The sequence below is a fragment of the Anticarsia gemmatalis genome, chromosome Z (genome assembly GCF_050436995.1).
Source record: "Anticarsia gemmatalis isolate Benzon Research Colony breed Stoneville strain chromosome Z, ilAntGemm2 primary, whole genome shotgun sequence".
NCBI lineage: Eukaryota > Metazoa > Arthropoda > Insecta > Lepidoptera > Erebidae > Anticarsia > Anticarsia gemmatalis.
This window is the reverse complement of record NC_134776.1, coordinates 14,267,443-14,291,405: the sequence shown is the minus strand read 5'-3', so window position 1 is coordinate 14,291,405 and position 23,963 is coordinate 14,267,443. Positions and strand designations below refer to the sequence as shown.

The window sequence follows — 23,963 nt, the reverse complement described above, 5'->3', positions numbered from 1 at the left end:
TTCTAACAAGAGTTAACCGACTTAAAAAAAGGAAAGATTCATAATTCGATTAATGATTTTGGGGATGAATTTTTCTTTTGGTATCAAAGTTTAATGTCAGCGATGTACATCTTGGAATGATATTATTATAAAGCCAAAGCAATTAGAAAAGCTAGTTTGAGCTGTGTAAAGCCGTTGGTGTTAGTCTTTAAAGAATCTATCACATTTAGTAGAACTGGCGCTCAAAATGGAGATGGTCTGAGTTAGGCTTTCGTATCTGAGAGACACATAACTTTAAAGGCAATCTTCATCTTTCAAATACTGATAGGCGCTGTCTTGCGGTTAAATGGTTTTATGTCAGTGTTCTTGCTAGACAGGTTAGAATAGGCTAGACGTTAACGCAACTAGAATATAGTCATTTCGAAGTTTTGTATAAACTTAGTTAACCTAGTGTCAAAGATGTTCAAGCCACCCGAATGCTTTTGACATGGCTTGGTGACTGTAATATTAATTAATAAAAACCGGGGCCGACGTTTTACATGCCCTCCGAAGTATGGAGATGGTCAGCTCAAATACAACTATGCAGCCATCTATAGAATGTCCGCGCTAAGTTTGCTTGACCCAAAGATTCACTGGCCTACTAGCATAGACCACCAATGAATCTAGACCATTATACTGGGTTACTATGAACGAGATGACACTTAAAACTACATTCGTAAAATGTGGGAAGTTTGGCTAAATATTACATTGTACTGTTCGCGGCGTTACACACGCCATCTGTTAGCTGCGCGTCGAACTATTACATACGTTACTGCAGTTACACGGTTATATCATGTCCTTACTACTGGTTTTCCTGGGGAAATTATTTCTTATTTTTCCGTGTTGAGAAATAGTCTTTGCTGTTTTCAATATTGAAACTATCTCCAGATAAAAAATGACTTCATTTCGTCACTCTGTTTTGATGTTAGTAGATAATAATACCATTAAGGGAGAAGGTTGTTGATGTTAGTAAATATTAATAAGGAAGCATTTTCAGTTCAAGTTCTATTTAAAATATTGTTTTACTTAGATGCACTATAATAAATAATAGATAAATAAGATGGAAATTTAGAAAGTAAAAAGGATACGACTTTGGATAAATAGCACTTTATCCGATACGAAATATGAATCAGATCTAGAGATTCTTTATTTCCCTATTACTCTTACATGTTATTTTTACTTATTTTAACTGGTTTTTGCTTTTTTGTTTCATAATTTATTTTAGTGGTTTACTTATTTAAGTATCTTACAAAAAACATGTTAAAAAAATTATAACTATTACTTAGCGTCTCTAAAAATAGTCCTTTCAAATAGCCTAGGCACTTCCTTCTGTTATGTTCTAATACGTATTTAATTGTAGTTTAACACGTCTATGCGGGGGCACCACCTACGCAAGTCTACTTACCTATCTATCTATTGTCTTAAATGATAAAACTGTACCAACTTTCACCCACGACTTTTCACTAATCGTCATAGATTTTGTATTGCCTCATCGCACCCCAGCTGAAGGCGATAACTGAATTTTTATGTCAGTTTTGTCGATGTTACAATTTCCATACATTTCGTAGTCGGGAATTTTGAAGTTGACAGACTGCTAGTTTGAAAAACCGAAGTTATTCGTACAGATTTCACCACCCTATCGCGGTCTCATGAAGGGTGACATTTTGACGTAGTATATTTGGAATAAGCATGTATAGTAATCGCATCAAGAATCCCTCATCCCGCGAGCAGACACTTAACCCGTATCCGAACAGGAATAGATAAAATCTATTAGTATCCATTTAAAATTTACTTTTAAAAAGTAAAAGGTTTTTCCGTAGAATGTAGGGTACGATTCTATTACTGTATGTCAATTAATTTGCGCGTGAAAATAGGTTAGATCTTCAGAGCTGGTAGAGATAGACTTTTGTAGGAGCAGTTCATTTAAAGAAATCTTTCGCAACTGTTAGGGGAAGTCAGCTGTCAGCTTTTGAAACAAGTGGGGTGATTTTTCTAATCGATTAAATCACTAAGGTCTGTTAGAGGCATAGTCTTAGGTCTGTTAAAGGCATAGTCTTATGGAATTCTTGAGATTGGTTTTAGTGTTACTCAGTTAGTTACTTTATTCTATTTATTTACTCGTAAATAATATCTTCAGTTATTAGGTTACTTGACTGCTAGTAACATCAGCTACTCTGAAATATGCCATAAAAGCTTTCTTCGTGTAAAATTGCGAAGTATTAACCTCAAAGTAATACGATTCGCGTAGTTTCGTTCAAAATGTATTAAATAAGTAGTAAAGTAATGTAGTAAATTCAAATTTACAAATAGAGAAAAATATAACAGTGCAAGATTTTTAAGTCTAGGTATTATTACCATTCATTTATAAAAATGGACCAGGTGCATCGACAAAACATACAAGATAGTGGATTTTGTATGTTAACACTAGTCTGTAAAAGAAAGTTCATCAGAACCGATCCAGTAAGTTTTGAGAGAAAATAAAGTTACGATTTTTGTAGATAACAATGATATTATGTAACTCGTTATAGAGTATTTTTTAAAATTAATTACTAACGTTACTATAACACTCATTTATTTAAGACTTGGAGGCAGTGTTCTTTACAATGTACCAACCAACATTGTAAAGAACACTTAGGACTTAGAAACTACATTGTTACTATTGTCCTCTAATCTTTTTGTGATTTTTTTTTTTTTTTATTGCTTCTAATTTTATTTAATAGGTACAAGAGGTTTTAGAAACTGTACAGAACTTATATAAATAAATATTTACATGAAATTATTAAAATTAAAACTATATATACACATTGGCGAAAAAAAAAAAAAAAAAATAAAATAAAAAAAAGTGAGTTCAAAAGTGTTCAATAGAAATAAATACGCATTAACGCCTAAAGAAACCTCTAACAACGTTCCATAAAGACGTTTCAGTTAATATTATGTGGGCATATTGTTGGAATTAACGCAATGAGTCACACCAATGATTTTTGTTATGAGCATATTTAAAAACTAGGTACTTCAAGGATAAAAAATCTGTTTTAATTTTTTTCGTATCTTCAAAAATGACCGAGATATTAAACGTCAAAGTATGGCCTTCGCGCCAAACTCCGGCGAAGCGGCCGCACGGCCGTGTGACGTCATCTCACGACACTGCTATTTCGTTAGTACTTGCCGATACCTACATAGGCTCGTTGCGCTCTCGCGGTTTCGCTTTAAATAATTTGTTTTGCTTATAGTGGACAAACAAAATGGTTAGAAAATATTGTATTGTTCCTATGTGTACTAACTCCAGTGAAAAAACACCCCGAAAATCGTTTTTTTCTGTACCATGTAAACTGTTTTATATTTTTGCAAAAGACACCTAGTCTAAAACTTAAAGCCCGGTTCTGATACTGTCAAGCGCAAATGTTAAATATAAGTTTTTTGCCTTTTGAACACTTCCTCAAGATCAAGATGCCATATCATGTTCGTACATACCTAGCAATGAACTTCTACCTAACAGTTGATATTATTTAATAAGCAGTTCAATGACCTCACAGGAGGCGGCGAGCCGAGTGCGGCGGTTGAGTTGGCGTTGGTTTTTTGTTTTGAAAAAAGAACCCATGTTTATTAAATCTAATAATATCAAAATTAAAATGTTAGTTTAAAAGTTCTCATTACACACCCTATCATATAAGACTACCTACCTACAGAGTAGATTCATGCGTTCATATGATAGCCATCAACCTGACTTAAGTCAGAGGCAGGGGTGACAATTTTGTTTTTTTATAATATTATTTTAAAACTATGTTTTCCAAATTTACACTTGGTAGGTACGTTACAATCATTATTTGTAATGCCAGTTCTAACAAACTTTCAATTTTATTGTTAACTACACACATAAATATTATTGAAGTATACGAGTTCAACATTCTTTACCTGGGTCTAGTTGATGATTGTGTGCGTGGCGACGGAGATCGAGGATATATTATTTTACAAAAAACACGATGATTAAATTTATAACACAAACACATACTCAGACTCTTTAAATATTAAATGCAAATCACTTTTCAAATCAAAACTCCGCATCACCCGCAGTCGAACAAGCGTGTCTGTTGCGTCGTGACGTCAGCGCATAGCGCGCGAAGCAACGCAAATTTAAAAAAGCAGTGAAACTTTATAACGCTGTAACTTCGGTAATTTTGATCCGATTTTGATAAAACAAAAACTATTATTATCAGCATAAGTACACAAATTAAATGCAGTATGTGTAATAGTCATATTTTGATGTGCTGGTGTGACTCATTATGTAACGCATATTAGCCTTAGCCAATATAGGTCGGTAGGCTTAAGAATCGACCTTGTACGATTCAGAGCTTGAATATCTATACGGCTAACACATTATCCCAAATATGATGATAATACAGAGATTCAATTAATCTTTATTATTTTTTGATTACGCTAAAGTGGGGATAGAATATCACTGGGGATGCTAATGTCTTCTTAACTTAGCGAGATTTTCCCCATCTTATCAGAATAGCTTTTACCTAAAAGACTTTAAATTATGCATTTTAATTATATCTACCTAATATCTACTCTTCAAATATGGGTCAAGTGGGCACAGATGGGAAGCATCATCTTTCAAAATAAAAAATATCAAAATGGATTCCAGTAATTTTCCAAATTCGTTTAAATCGGTTTGGCCGTGAAACATATAGACAGGTAGACAGCTTTACATTATGAAATAAGGGTTCGAGGTGAAAGGTCAATGGCCGGTCATTGAGATAATCTCTTGGGAGATACCCAACGTGAAAATAGAAAAATCGCGCGATTTCTGAAGTTTACACGTTACGTCCTAGATGTGTGGGAGTTAATGGAAAAAGTTAAGCTCCCCTACATACTTTGTAGAGCATTTTAAGTACTCTGATCTAGCTGCCGGTGGTTTAGTAACAGGCAACTTAAGTGTTATAGGTAACTTAGAGTATGGAGTGGGTTTAAAGAAGTTATTTATTTTTAACTATGTATTTCATTAGTATTTTCTACCCTTTCCTTGTGTATTAACGAAAATTTGCAAAATAAAATAGCTAAATCGGTCGTTCCCGAGGTTTTTACAAACCATGAGGCAATAAAACGCTTTGGTCGAGAAATTCCAACGTTTTCACACAATTTTTGAACCTCAAAGCTTCAGGAGATTTAAAACCTTTAGTCCGAAAATCTTTTGATAAACGGTATGCGGTTTCACGGTTGCCAACGCGTTCACTAGTTTCTAAATGGAATTCATTTTTTGAATTCTCGCTCAGTTTATTTTTTTGGTTTTTAAATAGCCTTGATAGTGGTTTTCTTTTGTTTGAGTTTAGTTCTTTTTTAGTTTTCTTTTTCATTTTATTATGTTTGTAATTTTGCCTGACTACTGTGCCTTTATTTCTTTTTACTCTGCTGTTAAACAATGCTACTTTCATATTCTTGTAAATTTTTGCTAACGACCTGTGTTAATTCGTCTATCTTACAAAATATAAGATTTCAAAATTATAATACGGTATACTAATAATATTATAATTTAACTTTACACAACATTTAGTATTTTGATTATCTGTCTAGTAAATTATGACGTATCAAGGATTTGCACATATGTATATTTAAAAAAAAATCTGGATATTTCTAAATCCTTGTTTCTACTACATTTCGGTTAAGTATATCTTAAGTCGCCAACAAATTTAATATTTGTGTCTTGGTACACATTCATGTTGTTGTTTGTTGCTTAAGTACAAAGTTTTAGGAGTTTGAGTTTGTTTAGTGAATTTCGTTGAGAAACCGTCACATTTATACGCGAATTTCAAGAAGATGTATGTATCAAGTATAATCTTATTTCGGCTTGGCTTTGAGGTGTCGGGTGTCTGAGCAAAATAAATTATAAAGTATCGACTTGTATAAAAATCCTAGTTATTTTGGCTTTGTAGCTGTTAAATTGATTTATGAATCCTCTTTAATATTTAATTAGTTTTAACGTAATGAAACGTATCAAAACTGCGATTAAAGAAACAACCCACACAATATCGTATCTTGGCTTCAAATAGGACGCACGTTGGATTTTTTCAAAGTTTACTTCCAAAGCCCATTAAAAGTACGAGTATTACCTCCCCCTGACTGAGGGCCCTTCGGGACTCTCTGCCCTCCTGAAGTAACTTCGGTACGATTAAATTATATGAGTCGGTACATTTTGCGTTCGGGCAGGTAATACTGGAGGGATTTGCACATATTAATTGTAATTTCAGTTTTGAATCTATGATCTTTGGTTACTTTATTTGTGAGGCCGTTGGCTTAGGGTGGAAAACGTCAAGGTTAAAGGGAATACTTTCTTTCCTCAGTGTTATAACAGCTTAAATACTATCTAATTATGAATTAATTTAAAAGGTTATAGACACAACATCTTGTAGTTCTTACAAGGTATCAATAGAACTTTTATCTAAGAGTTACTAAGGCATTGGCTAGTGAAGTTTAGTTATTATAGCGCTAATAAGTGTTTAAAAAAATATTAATGCCGAATCAAATAAAAAAGTTTGATTATTCAATTACCCTCATATAATAGGGGTGTAACTTTTTGCATTCACGGCTCGGTAAAAGATCAGTGGGTTTTGCAACCTTAAGGCGATTATTCACTAGATGGTTATACATATTTTAGCTGCTATCGTGCTTAAAAAGACACCTTAAAATACGGTTCTGGTCATTGTTAATTAAGACAACAGTCGTAAAGCTTAGACGCAGGCCTTAGGACGGCTTGAACAACTTCGAAATCAAAATTAAATCATTTATTAATTTAGGTCAATTAATGTTGACACTTCATTAGTGGTTATTTTAGTTATTTACTAAATCTACCGCTAGCCCGGATAGAGACTTATGAAAAGAGCTACCAAGACAGGCACCGGCTTTTCTTCTCTTTCAAAAGGTTTACAATGTGGTTGATATAATTGATCGATGATCTATGATTGATGCGCGGAGCTACTGACAATCAATCAAAAATGATGTGACACTAACCTGATCATTTTTATACGGTAAATGAATGATCGTACTCAGTTACAATTTCCGAATTAACAACCAGTTCCAGAGGTAGAGCAAATGAGTCTCTGTAATATCGGAACTCGATACATGGCGACACCGGAATCGAATACCGGACATACCAGGCCGAAGCCCGGATGTTGGACGTGTCCGGTAGCTGGCCTGGTCCGAACCGAACGGTTTTCGATAAGCGCTTAAATACTGGAAAATTACCCCGTGTTTGTTGGTTTATATGATTACTAGTAGCAGAAAAAGTCAGTTAATGATTTTGATAATAAAAAAGGCCTGCCTTCAAACAGTTTTATATACAAGAGGCTACTAGGCCAATGAGTTTTTAACGCTAGTTCATGCTAGTTATTTAAATGTGAAATACCTCATAACAGTAGGCCATGATAAATCTAATCATACTATAGTGGAAGAGTTATTATGATTGATTTTGTTTTTTTCTTAGGTCTAATGGGTGTTTCATTGGTATTTGGTATACAAGCTGCTTTTTAATTATTGCTGGCATTTAGGATAAAGGTTGGTGTGTATTTATAAATGTTACCTACAGACATATAGAATCGTTGCGCAATTTTTTATTATCCGAAAGTAAGGCTGTTTGTCTCTGAACTTTTTACTCAAAACAAACTTATGAGTGTGAAGGAGGCTGAAAGGTGAATTAGATTTTTAGTATCTAATATCAACATTTTTATTTTACTTTTTTGTGTATAAGTTAGGGGTTATAACGACATTTCAGGAGTTCAAATTATGAAAGTACGAGACGTTCAAAGATTTAATGCACTTACCTCTGGAACTACTAAGTACTGGGCCGATATCACCAATAATTTTTGTCTAAAAGCGTCTTCCACTATTACATAAGTAAAAACTAATCATCGCGTGGCATTCGGAAGATCGAGATGTGTTTGAAGTGATGATGAGGTGGTCGCGTTCGCGAGTGATATCTAGTTGAATATTCAAATCATGACAGCAGACAGACATTTTGTACGTTCCACAAGAACATGTGTCAAGCGACAATGCACTGTTTCACTGCTGTTTTACTTGTTTTTCATTGTTTATAGAAGAGCCTTCCACCAGTTTATGTTAATGTGCTACTATTAGATATATTTACTCGCATTTTTTGGTATGACGAAATAAAACTGTTGTCGATGAAGGCAGCTAATTAATATCACAATTTGAAACTTATTTTTTAAAGAAATGACTATCATTTTGTCTAATGGTTAAAAAGACATTTTGGTAAAACTCTATACATTCATTTATGAAATATCTTTGTAACATTTATTGAAAAGGATACAAAGTTTAGCCTGCCCTTGATTAGCGTGGAGGACTCGATGTCTTGTAAGCCTAGCCTGTCTTCCGTTCCGAAAGGAAAAACACTTGCACTGCAGTGGGGCAGCAATGGGTTCATTTTATTTTATATTACAAGTTCCTAGGTTAGTCAGCGTGACGGATACCAATCTGAATCTTTCATTCATTTCCGAAGGAGATAAAATTTTATAATTTCATTAAATAATATTGTGGGTAAATCTAAGCCGCAATAAGCTCAGAAACGTACATTTGCATGGGGTTTCCTGTGTGCTTTGAATTTTTTCCTTCGCAATGCAATGGACTATCGTAGAAACTTTAGATTAGGTGGCATTTTTTAATACGTTCGTTTGAGACGCGACTCGAGCGATTGCGCACGTTTTCTATTGCAATTAAACTTGTTTTGCATTGTTTTCGTATCAGACAATTCTCTTAGGAGTTCAGGCAGACCGCGCAGCACCATTCAATGTTTGCTTTCACTTATCTTTATGGGGGTGCGTTAGCTATATGTGTTTTATCGGTATGCTGCTGGTGGGTATAGGAAACGATGTAAACTCATTCGTTTTTAAAGGTACCGTCTTCTTATCATTAGTCAGATATTATTAGTCAATATGACAAAAATAAGATACAGAACTTTACAGAAGCTTATTGACGGGTTCCATCTGGCTGGTTTCGATCGGTAAGGCCATTTACGAGCCATTTACGAGCCATTTTTCAATACGTTGATGTGGAACGTGACTCTAGGGAAAGTGCGCGTTTTACATCGCAATTGAACATGGTTAGCATTGTTTTTCGTGTCGGACAAGTCTCTTAGGAGTTCATGCAGACCGCGCGGTGCTATTTGATGTTTGCTTTTACTCAGCTATATGAGCGCATAAGCTTTTGTTATGAGTGTAGGTTACCGGTTATAGCAAACGGTGGGAGGTTTCGGAAGCTAACAACTCCTATTTAGGGTTAAATTTGAACTACACTTGAAGGTTTGTGTTAGGTTTGATTTTGCGGTGGTACCGCCAACCACGAGGAAATCAATATTTAGGTTGAAAGGCAGATTACCTTCTGATACCAATCTGATATTGAACTACTTCTGACAGAAAACCTAACCTAATAGAATAGTATCTTTTTATTCCGTAGATATAGCCGGCAACTGAATTAAGTAGTCTTTTTTTAGCAGCACACATTATTAACCGCAGCTGCCCGCGGTACTTGAAACCACACGTGTTGTATAATCTACGAGAACATTATGTTAATATGAACTTTTTTCCAGTTTAGCGAAAAGTCTAGTACATTTTTAGGCTATAAGATTTGTGGTGGGATGGGTGGAAGGAAAAGGCCGAGAATAGAGATTGGTGAAGGAGGTTGGGGAAAATCTTTGCCCAACTTTGGGACACTGTAGGTTAAATAGTCTTTGGTTTGGTACTACTTTTAATCAGAAATATATATCTATCGTAGTAAGTTAAAAAGAAGTCTCTAACATTCACTAAGCTCGTGGATTTACCGCCCAGCTTTATTCGTTTCGCATAGAAACCATTAAGTAGTTGGACAGTAATTAATCTCTGTTTCTTTGCTGTAAGCTAGCAATTTATTCTATTTGAGGGTGGAGCAGAGCTTGCAATTATCAAGATATTAGATAATGGTTTAGATAATAGTGTTTCATTTCGTACACTGACAGAGGTCAACATTCTTGACATATTTTCTTCTTGACTTTGCTCAAACGTAAGTGATAGAGACGAGTTCGACCGTCAAGCCTACAAGCTCATAGCAAGAAAACTCACTTTTCATTTCACGAAAGTGAATGGCAGCAATACAATCGTTCACCAGTGACGTCGATATCACTTTGCATTCATTTGCTGAAACATGTTCGTGGTTAACAGGCAAGCGATCGGTCGAGGTCATGCCGTGGTTGTTCGCATAACAGCTGATTTTAACGGTCTTCAGTCGCACTAGAACATAGTCGGTATTCGTTATGCAACTCTTTACGTAAGAGACGATTTTGCTAAAAATATTGTAGGTTTTACTACTAACTCATATGGAGAGACTTATATGAAACATTTGAGTGTTTTAAGATGATTGAGCTTGTATTTAGTGAGGGTTATTTCATTTGGATAGATGTATTGTTTTCTTTATTTCAGATTTTCTCTGTTTACATCACGTGTTTCGTAAGGTAAAGTGTAAGCAGAAATTGAAATGGGTTTTCCGTTTAAGGTTATTACGGATGAGCTTTTTGCCGCATACTGGTCATTATCAAGCTTAGGGCTGCTATTGAGAATATCATTAGACAAGTTGAAGAAATTTGATAACACGCTAAGAAGTAAATTAATATTGCGTGATTACAACCATTGTTTCCAATTTTACAAAGACTATCAAAAGCTAGACTGTTGAAAACTTGGAATTATGTAGTAAAATACTTTTAATGAACCCATTATTGTACTACTGCTGACCAAAGGTGTTCTTCTGAAATGAGTGAGAGCGTTAGGCTTTGAGTCTACCTCGCTGGCCAAGAGCGGGTTGAGGACTTAGCATACCCTCAAGAACTGTGTTAAGGAACTTGTTATCTTATCACGCCTGTAATACTCGAAGGTGTAAGCAGAGGCGCATATTGGTATGAAGATGTTACACTATATTGATTTTCTTCTAAAATAACTAGCTATGCAGTACTAATAAATGTTGATACCGATCATAAATGTTTAACATGAGTTTAAAACCAGCTTCCCCTAACTATCGAGGGGTGTTTATGGCTTATACAAACGTTGTAGCGAGAGGGGTGACTAGCGGCGGGTCATAAATCGCTCAGCCGTGGTATTACCACCTACTTGACTTATGTGACGTGACCTATGTCACTTGTATACATTTAAGGAAGATTTTGGAGGATGGATAGTACTAGTTCTTTGTATTATGAATATTGATCAATAACAGCCCGGACTTTGGTAACTTGCCTGATAACTAGCAATAAGCTTGCCATTGCCAACTACCCCTATTAAACTGAACTAAGATTGTTAATCGCGAAACTTGGGTGAATATCACACCCATCTCTTTACACCTCCGGGTATACTACGCCGGATGACATTGTGTTTGTTAAGTACTGGTAACCGGCCACATTCAAACATTGTTTTTGTTCTACATTTTTCTTTTGTCATTCTCAAGTTTGAGTTCAAGGCGTTTGTTTCTTGAAAGTAAAAGTTCGTCTTTTAACATTGGGATACATTTTGAGTATTGTTTGAGTCTACAAAATAAAGATTGGCGCTTCAACATGAAAAAATATATCATGCCGTGTAACTTGTATACTCGAAAAAAAGTGTGCGATATTTTGTCGTCGACATGTCGGCGAGTCGGCTTTGGCGTAGAATACTTAACTACAAGTGTTTTCTTTTGAATGGTAGGCAGTACTAGTAGTTCGCTACTAGCCGTTCGGTAAACGATCTGTGGGTTAAGCAAACTTTGTCGCAGTCATTCTATATAGATCGTCATAAAGGCCGTTTAGTGGTGTTTAAACTGAGCGTCTCTGTGTTTTAGAGAGTATGTTAAATGCTTTAAGGAGAGAAGGCTTGAGAAACTTTAGTTGTTGTGTCACTTTTTATATGAATGTTTTATAGATTTTGTGATTACCTACATTAGATGGTCGGCAGTAATAGTAGTTCGCTAATAGCCAGTGGCGCTCACCGGTCGGTAAACGATCTGGGGGTTAAGCAACTTTATCGCGGTCATTCCATAGACCACCATAGAGCTGCTAAGTGGTATTTGTGTGATTTGTGTATTCTGAGCGTCTTCATGCTTTGGAAGTCACGTTAAATGCCTTTCAGGCGGCTTGAAAATCTTTATGACCAAGTTGTCGACGATAATAAGATAAATGGAAACTGTTCTCTTGGAAAGTTAGATAGGTACATATGTACCTATCCATTGTATTCAGGTTATGCGACACTGCGGCATTTCGTAACCACAATTATTTTCGGCATTGACCTGCATTTGTGACATAACTTAGTGAGTTATGTTAATGATTCTAATATTACTAGTTGTATTATAGTGGGTTATTAATGTAGGATGATGTTTTAGTGCTTAAATTCTGGGGTTTATGGTCAATTCTGGTGTTTGCCTAATTAGTAAGGTGCCTTTTGAGACTAGAAGTTTAGTTTTTGCTAGTTTTTGCTGCAACCAATGATTGGCTTATAAAAGAGATTGGAATTAAAGTCAAATTCAGTTCAATTCTGGCTCTTCTCTTATTGATAAGGTGTATTATTTTTATTAGATTTTACTATTAACACTTTAAAATGTTATTTATATACTGTTAGAAGAGGGTTGACCTATCTTAAGAAATAGAATGAGGCACAAGTGGAATGGGAATTAAAATTTTCTTTCTTTTTCTTTTTATTTGTATATTAGTAATCAAGATAATCAAGATCATTAGATAATTATAAAGGTGCTATTCTATAATAAAAAATTAAAAATAATAAAATATTCTTTAAACTTTAAATAAATACCTACTCTTAAGAGATAGGTACATAGACAGAAAGGGAGGTCAAAAAAAAATTTTTTTTTACTGGTATGTAAGGTTTCCAGGCTCCTACGACTGGTTCCAACCGTTTTTCTGCAATAACTTCGGTCTCCCTGGACTTAGAATTTTTTTTCCGAGACTCACATCTGAAGATTTTTTTTTTCTATCTGAAGATCATGAGGATCTCACTCTCTTTCTCTTCTTACAGCAGGCGCCGCCCGGCTTAGACCGCGCGCAATATAAAATTTATCCCCGACACTTTGTTCTACTTGAAACAGCGAAACCTCCCTCGAAAATTATTTTTTTTGTACGTTTTAACGTGTATTAGCACTATTTTATTGTTGTTTAATGGTCAGAGGAGTATATGAGTTGTAAAACATGCTGAAAATATATTTTTTACGAGACTTTTAGCCTTCAAAGCAAAAGTTCTTCAAAGTTATAACTAAAAGCTTAAAAACTTGCAGTATTCAATATAAAATGACCAAAATGACTGTGTTAGTATGTTATTTAACCTTACGTCTATTCAGTAGCATCCTAATTAGTCTACGACGCTAAGTACCGTGAAATTGCCTACGGTTCCCTTAAGATTTGAGCTTTTCAGCGTAGAAGGGGAGAGCTCATTGCGTCCCCACTGAATCAAATTGTGCTACGAGTCATCTTAAAATTTATGACCGTAGCAAATCGTAGCACAGTGTAGCACTTAGGGAAAGAGCTTTGAATGATTTTCTTTAAGTTTCAACGCGATTTGGCATAAGTTTTCACATGTTATAACCCATGTGTTGTGTATTGATTTTCAGTTTTATGACATGGTATGATGGAGCACGTAATTACTGATAAATATCAAGATAGCGTGGTTGCTACAATGTTTCATACGTCATACAATCGCAGTTTTCAAATAGGAACATCGAGATATTAGAACGATACAAAACTGCAAATGATTGAGCAAAAGCTATTAACTAATTAACAAAAGTAAATTTTGGTTGTTAATTAACGGTTTTAAAGTAAAAATCAATCCACAGATTCGCATTTCTCTTTACTTCCTCGTGTGGAGGTGTTCTTGGCATGAATGTCAGCAATCAAATTACTGAGCGACCTATTTTGCGAAATCAATACAGGCCTCTACATTCCGCTGAAAGTAGGCTACTTGATACGTTTCCTTTGCAAAATGTGTTAGAATAATTTAGAGCTAGATTATTAATATGGTTGTAGTTTTTGAAGATGTGGGTGAGACTGCTCAGGTAAATATCTTATCTTAAGGATTCTATATTCTTAAGTAACAACTGAAAGTCTATAAATATTAGGTCGAGGAAACAGTCTTTTTGCATTAAAGTATGTATGAACATATAATAAAATCTCTATGACTTCAAGAATCAAAAATGAGTACACGGTTCATTAGGTTTCTTTCATGAGCTCGTGAGGTACCCAAATATCGAGCTTTTTTGAGTAGAGAAAAGATTTTATAACAAGTTCATACATACTATAATGCGAAAATACTATTCCCCGACCTAATATGAATGCAGTTCTTTAAACTGGTTAAAATACGATTGGTTATTCATAGAGTTGAATATAAAATATCTCTAGGGAAAGTACTAAATAGTATAGTTGAATGATAACAATTTCCTCTGTCGTATCCGCAACGAGACCTTAATTAAGCAATTACAAAGTTAGCTAGAGATACACGACTAGTGCAAGAATAAAGCAAGAGGTTATTGCCCTCGTAGACAGCAATAATTTACGCTTTACTTGCCTTATTCTTTTTGAGCTTTTCGTTTAACAGGTCATTGTAGGCCAGGACTATGAATTACTGCGACTTCTGTTGCAATTGTTTGACCAGCCCAACATAGAATCGTCCCTATATTGAATTGGCTACAAAAAGAAAAAGTAGATTCTCAATTCGTCTGTGTTTTGGTTACCGCCTCTACCCTTTTGTTAGGAAGAGTTCTTTTTTTGTTTGAAAGCTAGTGCTTTATATGTAGTCCCAATGAAATTTGATCCAGATGTGTCGAATGGTATTTGGGGTATCTTTGAAAATGCAAATGTTTGCATATATTGATGATATATAATGTTGGTTTTATGGTGCCATTAAAGCGTCATTTTATTTCAAACTCGGTTTTTGAATTATATTGAAATAGCATTGTAATAGGAAAGATATTTTTTTGTTTTAACTTGTCTACAGATGCAACAAGCGTGATTTTATAAATAACAGCAGTCGTTGATAGGTTATTCAATAAAGTTACAAAAGGCCGTGTTAACGAATTTTCCTACAGCCAAAACGAATTAACATTCGTTCGTATTAGACTGTTGCAGAGGAATTAAGCGCTCATATACATTTTTAAATGACGTTCATTTTCCCATTCTACGTGCAGAAAATGCAGCCATGAAAGTAAAACGCGTTTCTGACGGTGACGCGGTGGTGAACCAATATGGTTCATCTAGGTGTGCCATGCATCCTAATGAGCGAGCTCTCGATACCAATATTTCCATTATATTCAATTAAAATATTGAATATAATCTTTTAGTAACTTTATAATTAGTCTTGACGTAGGCATATGATTTAACTGGTTTGTTTAATTAAATCCAAATGTTTTTATTAATTAAAAAATTGTAGTAACAGGCAAGACTTGTAATTTCGATAAATATTTTATTTTCCTCACAAGTATTTGTTGTTGCTTACAAGTAGTTTTCCAAAAAGGTCAACCAGCATCCACATACCAGACGGTCGGCTACTGGTGAAGTTAAGTAAGGGTCTATAAAGTAACCGTGTATACCTAGTCGTATCAGAGGTACATTAAAGCTCCACCTTGGTGAACTAAGTGTTACTTGATGTATTACTTAGTCACAAATCGTTAAAAGTATGTAATATAATATCCAATTACTACTTACTACAATCAAACAAACTACGATTACAACAAATAAAACACTGCCGTTTTGGAAAAAACTTCAAATAAATATCCTTCAGAAATAAATAAATATTTATGGACACCTGACATACGGTCATCTGATTCCAAACTAGGCAGAGCTTGTACTATGGTAACCAGACAACTGATAAACGTACTTATATACCTACTTCTAAATACATAATTATATAACAAAACTATTACGCTCTGTGTTGTCTTCGGCTAAGTTCTTTTCTCAAGACTGATCAACAACCTGACACCTAACTATTAAGAAATATCTATTTTATCGTATTTACCTTACCAATGTTGTTACAATTTGGATATAATTTCCAAATTCAATTGAGGCTGACCCCCATCAATCAATTTAGTAAATAAACCATACACAGGTTTAACAGTAGTTAATTTAAATAAACATCGGTTTAGAGCTCTTCAAACTGTCACCCTTACTTACGAGGTCATTTGAATTTAAATAATTGTTGTGTGCAAATTTTTTTTTTCAAAAACAAAGCTGAATGTCACTTGGCCGTAACCACGATCATTAATGTAGGGAAAGTTACACATTTTTAAAATTACTGTCCATACTACTCTTCTAAGCTTGACCTTATTAAAATATAACCACATAGAAATCACCAGCTTTCAAATAGAATACAATCATAACTTTTAAACTCTCGCGTTGCATGTTTAATGTATAATAGAATACGGGAATTAACGCGAACACGCATTTTACCTTAAAATGCCCAACGTTACGGCGCAGGTTGCACTCGCCGTGGTCGCAGGCTGACTGTCAGGTCTATTATACATTAGAATACAATCACTCATTAAAATCGGTTCATTACTCCATCCAATAAGGTTATGAGATGACAATCATAATAAAATACAGACAGAATTGTGAACCTCGTCCTCTTTGTAAAGTCAGTTAAAAATATGCATATTTGATAAAGCTCCGTACCCAAATGGGTAACTTAATTATTAAGCGTAGTATTCGCTAGCCTCAGAGCTCTCACAGCCCCACTGTTGTCCATCTCGAGCACTAAAAGATTCGTAAAACTTTTATAAAGTGCGATTTATTCAAATTAAATGTATTATCTTAATATGGTACATCACATCGCGTCACAATGGGAAGATACTTGGGTCACTTGACACTGCAATGGCAGATTGCTGACACTTGTATTTGCAGCTATAAGTAGCTCCTACTCTATACAGACGCAATGTAGATGCATTACAAGGAATAATAAACAATAAGAACAGTTTATATTTCATTCTGTCGCATACACTCAGGTAGGTGACTTTTGTTTACTACTGCGCTTTACTTAGAATAAAAACACTAAAAAGGTGTATTGTTTGTGAAAGACTGTTTCTCGTTGCTTACAAATTAATAAAATATAATTAAGACTGCTCTTGATTTTCCTAAAACCACTTTACGTAAACCACTAGTTTTGCTACTAGTACCTATGTGCTTTCAATTTTATACGTTTTAAATCTATACAAATAATATAAAACTGAAGAGTTTGTTGGTTTGTCCGAACGCCGGATGTTAATATCGACAACTTATATTGAATAGTTATTTTTGAGGCAATTTATAGGCTAACATCAGGCTTTTACTAATAGGAATGGCAATACAAATTGTTGTGAAAACTGATTTCTTCAAATTAGTAGTAGGGAAATTTGTTTACGGCCACTAGTTTGCCATCATATTTTAAATGGTGTTATAGTGTACGACTCGTATTTATACCAGACCTTTTTTACATCAAGAGTCTCAAGTTAGAGTGCGAATCCTGTCACGTATGCGACGAAAAATTTCTAAGTCATTTTCTGCAATTAGGAAGATAAGGACAGACCTTCGTGCCTCGGAGAGCACATAAAGTTCTCTCACTGGTAGTGGCGGTCTAGCTATCCCACCAGGCTAGAGTGTAAAAGAACCGAAAGTGTACCTACCTGCATTTTCCACACATTTGAACATTATCAACGAAGTCTTGCGTTGGCTGGTTTCAAGGAAATTAGCCGGTATAGACGAGTATCGGCCAGGGGATTATTTTAAAACAAAAAGTTTAAGGTATATTAAGTTAGTGAAGATAAAAAATAATCAACAAATTAAATTCCACAAAATGATTCTTAACTCACAGATAAACTGGCCAACTAATTCGTTATCCAACCGCAAATTCTAATTGATTAGACTAATATAACCAACCATCTGTCTGACGGAAAACATCCATAATAAATGAATACCGGTGTTGTTATAATAGGAACATCAAGTCCCTTAACGAATCTTAGCTGACAAATTGGTAAGATCATTTCATTGAGTAAGATCTCACCGATTTACGGCCCTTCTGTATTATTTAATAATAAATAAACCTATTATTGTTCCACTGTTAGACAAGTATTTCACCCCGGAAGAAGGGACGGGTCAGGCCTTGAGTCTACCATGCCTATGGTTGGAGACTTTCTTACTTTCGAGACTATAATGATAAATTCATAATGATTGGAAATACTAAGTCTATCGATAAGTTGCAGTCAGACTGATAAAATTGATTTAAAACACGGTGTCTTTAAGCCATGAGAGTAAAAACGGGACCCTGCGGAACATAATATAATATTATTTGTCCACCCTGAGAAAGCCTCGTAGTCTCATGCACCGTTGGGATTGCGATCTAGCGCTTTAGTTGATTTTTCTCATCATCTTTATTTGTACAGCGTCACGCCTGGTCTCCGTGATGTTGCTGTCCGTGAAGTTGGTCTTGTGTATTTACAGAGGTTATAATACTACTAGCCTAATCTGGTTCGGATTAAACATAACTTGCCACAAAAATTGCTTTTCCGCTGGGACCCAATGCGTGATTAATATGTCGTTTGTCTATAATCATTCAACATTTTAATAACAAAAATAATAATTTGACGTAGCATAAGCATTTAGGATGTTTATCGTTTACCGCGTTTTTTATAGCGGTTACTATAGGTTTACTACATTCATTTTTAATGATTTAATGATTACGAACGGCTCGAATAATGAAAGTTATATTACAGTTTGAGTTTGGGACATTTTACCCTTCAACTTAGTCAAGTAGCAAGTTCCTAGCGTCGACCACTAGGACCTTAAAGTCGTTTCGTATGCAAATCAGACGTCGCGCAACCGGAGTCCCTAATCTAATCAATCCGAGCCGGTCGTCTCTAATGTTAATTGTCACGACTGACGCCCAGTTACCGTATTATGCAATTATAATTACCTATGTTCTGATTTATTATTCAGTTCTGATGGTGACTTTGTAAGCGTGAAAATAATTCCCGGTATGAAAAGTATCAAGATTATAAACTATGCGTGTTCTAAAGTTTTTAAAATTTTCTAAAGTGAATACTTTGTTCCAATACATTATAGCCAATCTTAATTGTTTGATAGTTCAATAAATATTTTAGATACATTAAAGAGTACATTAAGTTGATTAATAAAGACAATTTCCATGCGTTCTCAGTTTTATCCATGGCGTGTAGGAAAGAAAGCATATAATTTATAAATTGTTCTCTAAACGTTAGTGCTAAAGTCATTCAGACTTATTGCAGTTTGTACAAAAAAAAAATAGGAACTGTACCGCAAAATATTTCTCTTAAAAATAATGTAGGACGTTTACGGACGGTCGTTTTACTACGGACGTTATATCAACGTTTATAATACACACGGAAAGATTGTATTTTTTTGAGTAAACAGTATGCTAATTATAATTTGTTTCCTTTGTAAAAACGTACAAATTATTATGTAAATGTAAAGTGTGCCAGTATTATTTAAAATTTAGCCTCCAGGAGGGTACTATAGAGGGAGGGGGTTTATTAGGTAGTTGGCCGTAACATAACTACGATTATTTAATAGATTTTTAAGTAGGTTGAGATAAGTATGTTTATTAGTTGTCATGTTATCTATTAGCACCGGATCTCTTTAGTTTGGAGTCAGATGACTGCATGTGAGTTGTCCAAAAATAAACAATTTTTTTTATAAATTTGTATCTGATATCCCGTCCCTGCGTGATTCACCTCAAAGAGTACAATGTCCCCTACATTGTACTCTTTGAGGTGAATAATGAAAAAAATATAGTAAAATATAAGTGATGGCCACGATAGGCCGTGCCAAGCGTTGCTTAACCCGCTGAACGTTAACCGACCGGTGAGCGAAAATGGCTAATGACTATGTTAAGTGATAAAATAAAAAGATATTAATAATATGATTTCATTGATAATTCCAATAATAGTTATAATTTACATAATTCAAAACAAAATCTCCTGCCGGGTCTGTCTACGTGTTCGCATTTTCTATTCCTGAGGGTTATCCTTTGGAGATACGCATATTATATACGGTTAAGATTATGTGGATCTTTTAGAGATATACAATTCTAAAGTACATTTTGTTTTGTCGGTCTCATAGGGGCTAGCGAACATTTGCAATGTTAATAGCCAAAATGCGAATTTTTATAAGTTGTTCGCCTATTCCTCGAAATAACTTTCCTTTTAAATTAATTATATGTAATGGACCTGTTATTGTTTTACCCATTATACAATAACATTGTGTATTGGCAGGTTAGAGGAGAGAGAGAGCCGATAATTTTATTGCGAGGAATTGCCCCTTTGTATTAAGTAACCAAACCCCTAGTTCTTATAATGATTATTATCTTACTAATGACTGTCTTAATAATATTATATTTAAATTTATTTATTGCATCATACAGTGCAAATGAATGTCATCGTCACTCATTTTTTGAGATTTCATTTTAGGACATGTGTATAGAGTAGTGTATACCTAGAGTACATAATCTCCCATGTTTTATTACTGGGTCACATTTGGTCCAACTTCTGCTAATGAATGGTCAATGTTCTTTAGAATGAAGAAGTAGATTTTTTTTTCAAATGTGAAGTGCTTCAATATAATTCAATAATATTGGCTTTTTGGAGGGTACCATAGGGGGTCAAAATTGGTTCTACTATTCTTTTAAGCAAGTTATGGATTAATCGCTTATTTAATTAGTATTAACATTAATGATGATGACAGACAATAATAACGATAATAACATAAGAACATTAAACATGTACTCCTAAATTACTGTTACTCGTAAATGAATAAGCAATTTTTTGTTATCTGCCTTTCCCCGTGGGGATACACGTTACGTGACTTTCAATTTAAAAAGAATCTTAGTTTCTTCCTATAGTCGGAAAGTGAGGCTAATTATGAAAACTGTTTATAATGGTGATATCGTTTAAGTTGATCTTATCATAAACTAATTAATAAACAGGATTTAAAATTCAGACCTTCCATTTTAACAACGTATATATTAACACGTGAAATAATTATATTGTCGCTTTAACTGATAAACTACGGGATAGTTCTATGTTATCAGTATGCATTTATGTATATGTAATGCTGGAGCCACACTATCGCGAAAACGCGAAGATTTGCGTTGTCGCAATGACGGCCTCTGTGGCGTAGTAGTTAAGGTGCTCGCAACGGCACCACCATTGCGTTTTGGTTGGTTGTACTTTGTGGCCGTTGTTTGTATCGTTGTAAAAGTCCCCGCGACACAAGAGGAATACGGGAGGTTTTTTTATAAAAACGCAAAACATCTTAACGAATAAAAATGCCCTTCTCGTTGCTGTCGGTAATTTACCGCACATCAAAAGGTTTTGCCGCGACTAATTTCGTGCGTTTGGCTTCACACGCTCTTTGGTTGATTGTGAGACTAGTATTATAAACTACCATATTCGCAACCATCTCTTCCTTCATCTCTAATTATCGCGACGCTTATTTTTATGGGGCCAAGCTTCGTCATGGTACGAACCCGAACTTATGTCATGACACGAATCTTCGCCATCTAGTGTAGCCGCAGCATAACCGAACCTAACGAGTCAAATCGACCCCAGTGCTATTTCCGTACCGTGGGATGTCTCCCAGCCAATTGCTTGTAGTGGACCCTCCGCCACTACCAACGTGACCACATCTAGAGCATTCTATGCAAATACTTATTCTGTACCCTTATATGCCAATCATATCACACTGTTTTCCATACTTTCAAATTTCGGAATAACACAGACTTTGAACTTGAGCCTCATCCTTTCTTATTCTAAATACAAATAATTAAGGTATTGGATCCCTCTTTTTGGGATACATTTTCGAAACATCCATTGATGCTCTATTTAACCCCCTAATAGATGCTTTTGTAATATTTTTGTGCATCATTAAGGGCGGAAAATTTCTGCTCATTTAATCCACAGGATCGGACTGGGTAACTGCTTGTTGACGAATTTTTTTTAATGTTCGGACCATGTATATAGAAGAGATGAATTCATTAGATATTGCATGTACCTAATGCTCGCGTAATGATAAATATATTTAAATTTGTCAAAAATTACGGACAAATGTTCTAGCTAGGCAGTAGTGTAAAACGACTGCTAATCATGAAGCAAAGTGATTTAAGGCTTTTCTAATTTATATCAGAACAGTCTCAATAGTAGTTCAATCTTTTCTAGCTTGTTAAATGTATGGCAATAGACAAACATTGCAATAGCGAAACACGTGTATATTTCATACACCTCTGCCTGCACCGTTTGGGTATAGCATACGTGATGGTACGTATGTATGTACTGTGGGTAACATAGAGGCTTTCGCGCTATGAAGTTGTTGGCCGGGGCGAGTTGGGAGGCTTGCGTGGCGCGGCGGCGGGCGCTCGCGTCGGCGCAGTGCGACGCATCGGGCGGTCGCGTCGGCGCGTCGTGGCGGCGCGCGGCACCCGGTCGGCGCACTAGGGGCGAAGCCGCGGGCGGTCGGCGCAGCAGGGGCGAAGCCACCGTCCCCCCGCGAGACAATAATACATAGTCTAGTTATAGTGTCGCGTCAATTAGAATACTTATTAATTAATTTCGTCACGGTTACAAAATTTACATAGATTATTATGTGTGTGTCGGAAAATCTCAAATTTCAAATTATAAAAAAAATATAATGATGAGCCTTATTTTCTGAACAATCTTACTAGTATCTATGTACCTATATTTTTAAGCGTAATTTATTCAACAAAATTAAGAGTTATAACATTTTAAGATAGTCATCGAGTCAAATCTATAAATGCCACTCTATTTTACCCTTCTGATGAATTTTCAAAAATATTATCATTTATCATGCCTCTTTCTTTATCGAAACACAAATACTCCTCGTACTACAAGCTAAAAAACATTGAAGGTTTCAACTCCCGAGAGGATGGATGAACGAATTTCAAATAACATTTCTCATTTTCCCGTATATCTACGTCTTAAAGGAAATCTCTGAGGAAAATTTTGGCTTAACGCCGGTCATTGACTCATGTCATGTCCCCCGAAGCGCGATTGATTTTTTTTAACTTTGATGCGAATGTTATCTTAATCGACAATGACTTTCATTATTAACTAGCTGACCCGCGCAACTTCGCTTGCGTCACATAAGTGAGGGTCAAAATTTTCCCCGTTTTTGTAACATTTTTTACTGCTGCTCTGCTCCTATTGGTCGTAGCGTGATGATATATAGCCTATAACCTTCCTCGATAAATGGGCTATCTAACACTGAAAGAATTTTTCAAATCGGAGCCGTAGTTCCTGAGATTAGCGCGTTCAAATAAACAAACAAACAAACAAACAAGCAAACTCTTCAGCTTTATAATATTAGTATAGATGTATCAGGCATAGGTACAGTTAATCTGTTTGAGACAACTTATAAGACACCAATTTACTAGCTGTAACCGTTAACCATCAATATCTAATTGTAGGAAACAATAAATTGACAATCAAAAACTAACCAGTATTTCCAAAAGAGCATAAATTATATGACCATTTCATTACTTCGTACAAAGTTTACGAAATAAATGATAAGTATCTGAATAGCCTGATACTTTAAAAATGTACGTACAAAACAAGAGTAAAAAGTATAACCAAAACCCTAAAACAGCACTTAATTATTTAACCAAACAAGCGTTGGCTTCGCATGGTAATTAAAACCACGACACCCATTAAATCGTTATGGCGGGCTACTGCCACATGCACCATTAAAGCTAACCCACTTAAATTGGCTCGTTTATAAAGTGACATAACGATAAAACATTTACCTTTCATACCAACGAAAAATGAATTAAAATTAAGAATAAATATAACGTCATCTTTCGGGTTGTTAAGAAGCGAAAATGTTGGTAAAGCAAGAGCCTAGAGATGTATGAGATACACCTACGTTTCGCCTTTAA

General features: G+C 35.1%; 2 protein-coding genes across 9 annotated transcripts in view; one reads left to right on the top strand and one right to left on the bottom strand.

Annotated features, from left to right (window-relative positions):
• Positions 1-23,963, top strand: part of LOC142986751 (uncharacterized) — a 56,848-nt gene that overhangs the window by 3,812 nt on the left and 29,073 nt on the right. The window lies entirely within an intron of this gene.
• The window catches only part of Hk (potassium voltage-gated channel subfamily A regulatory beta subunit hyperkinetic), a 48,694-nt gene that overhangs the window by 21,041 nt on the left and 3,690 nt on the right, over positions 1-23,963 (bottom strand). The gene's annotated exons all lie outside the window — the stretch shown is intronic.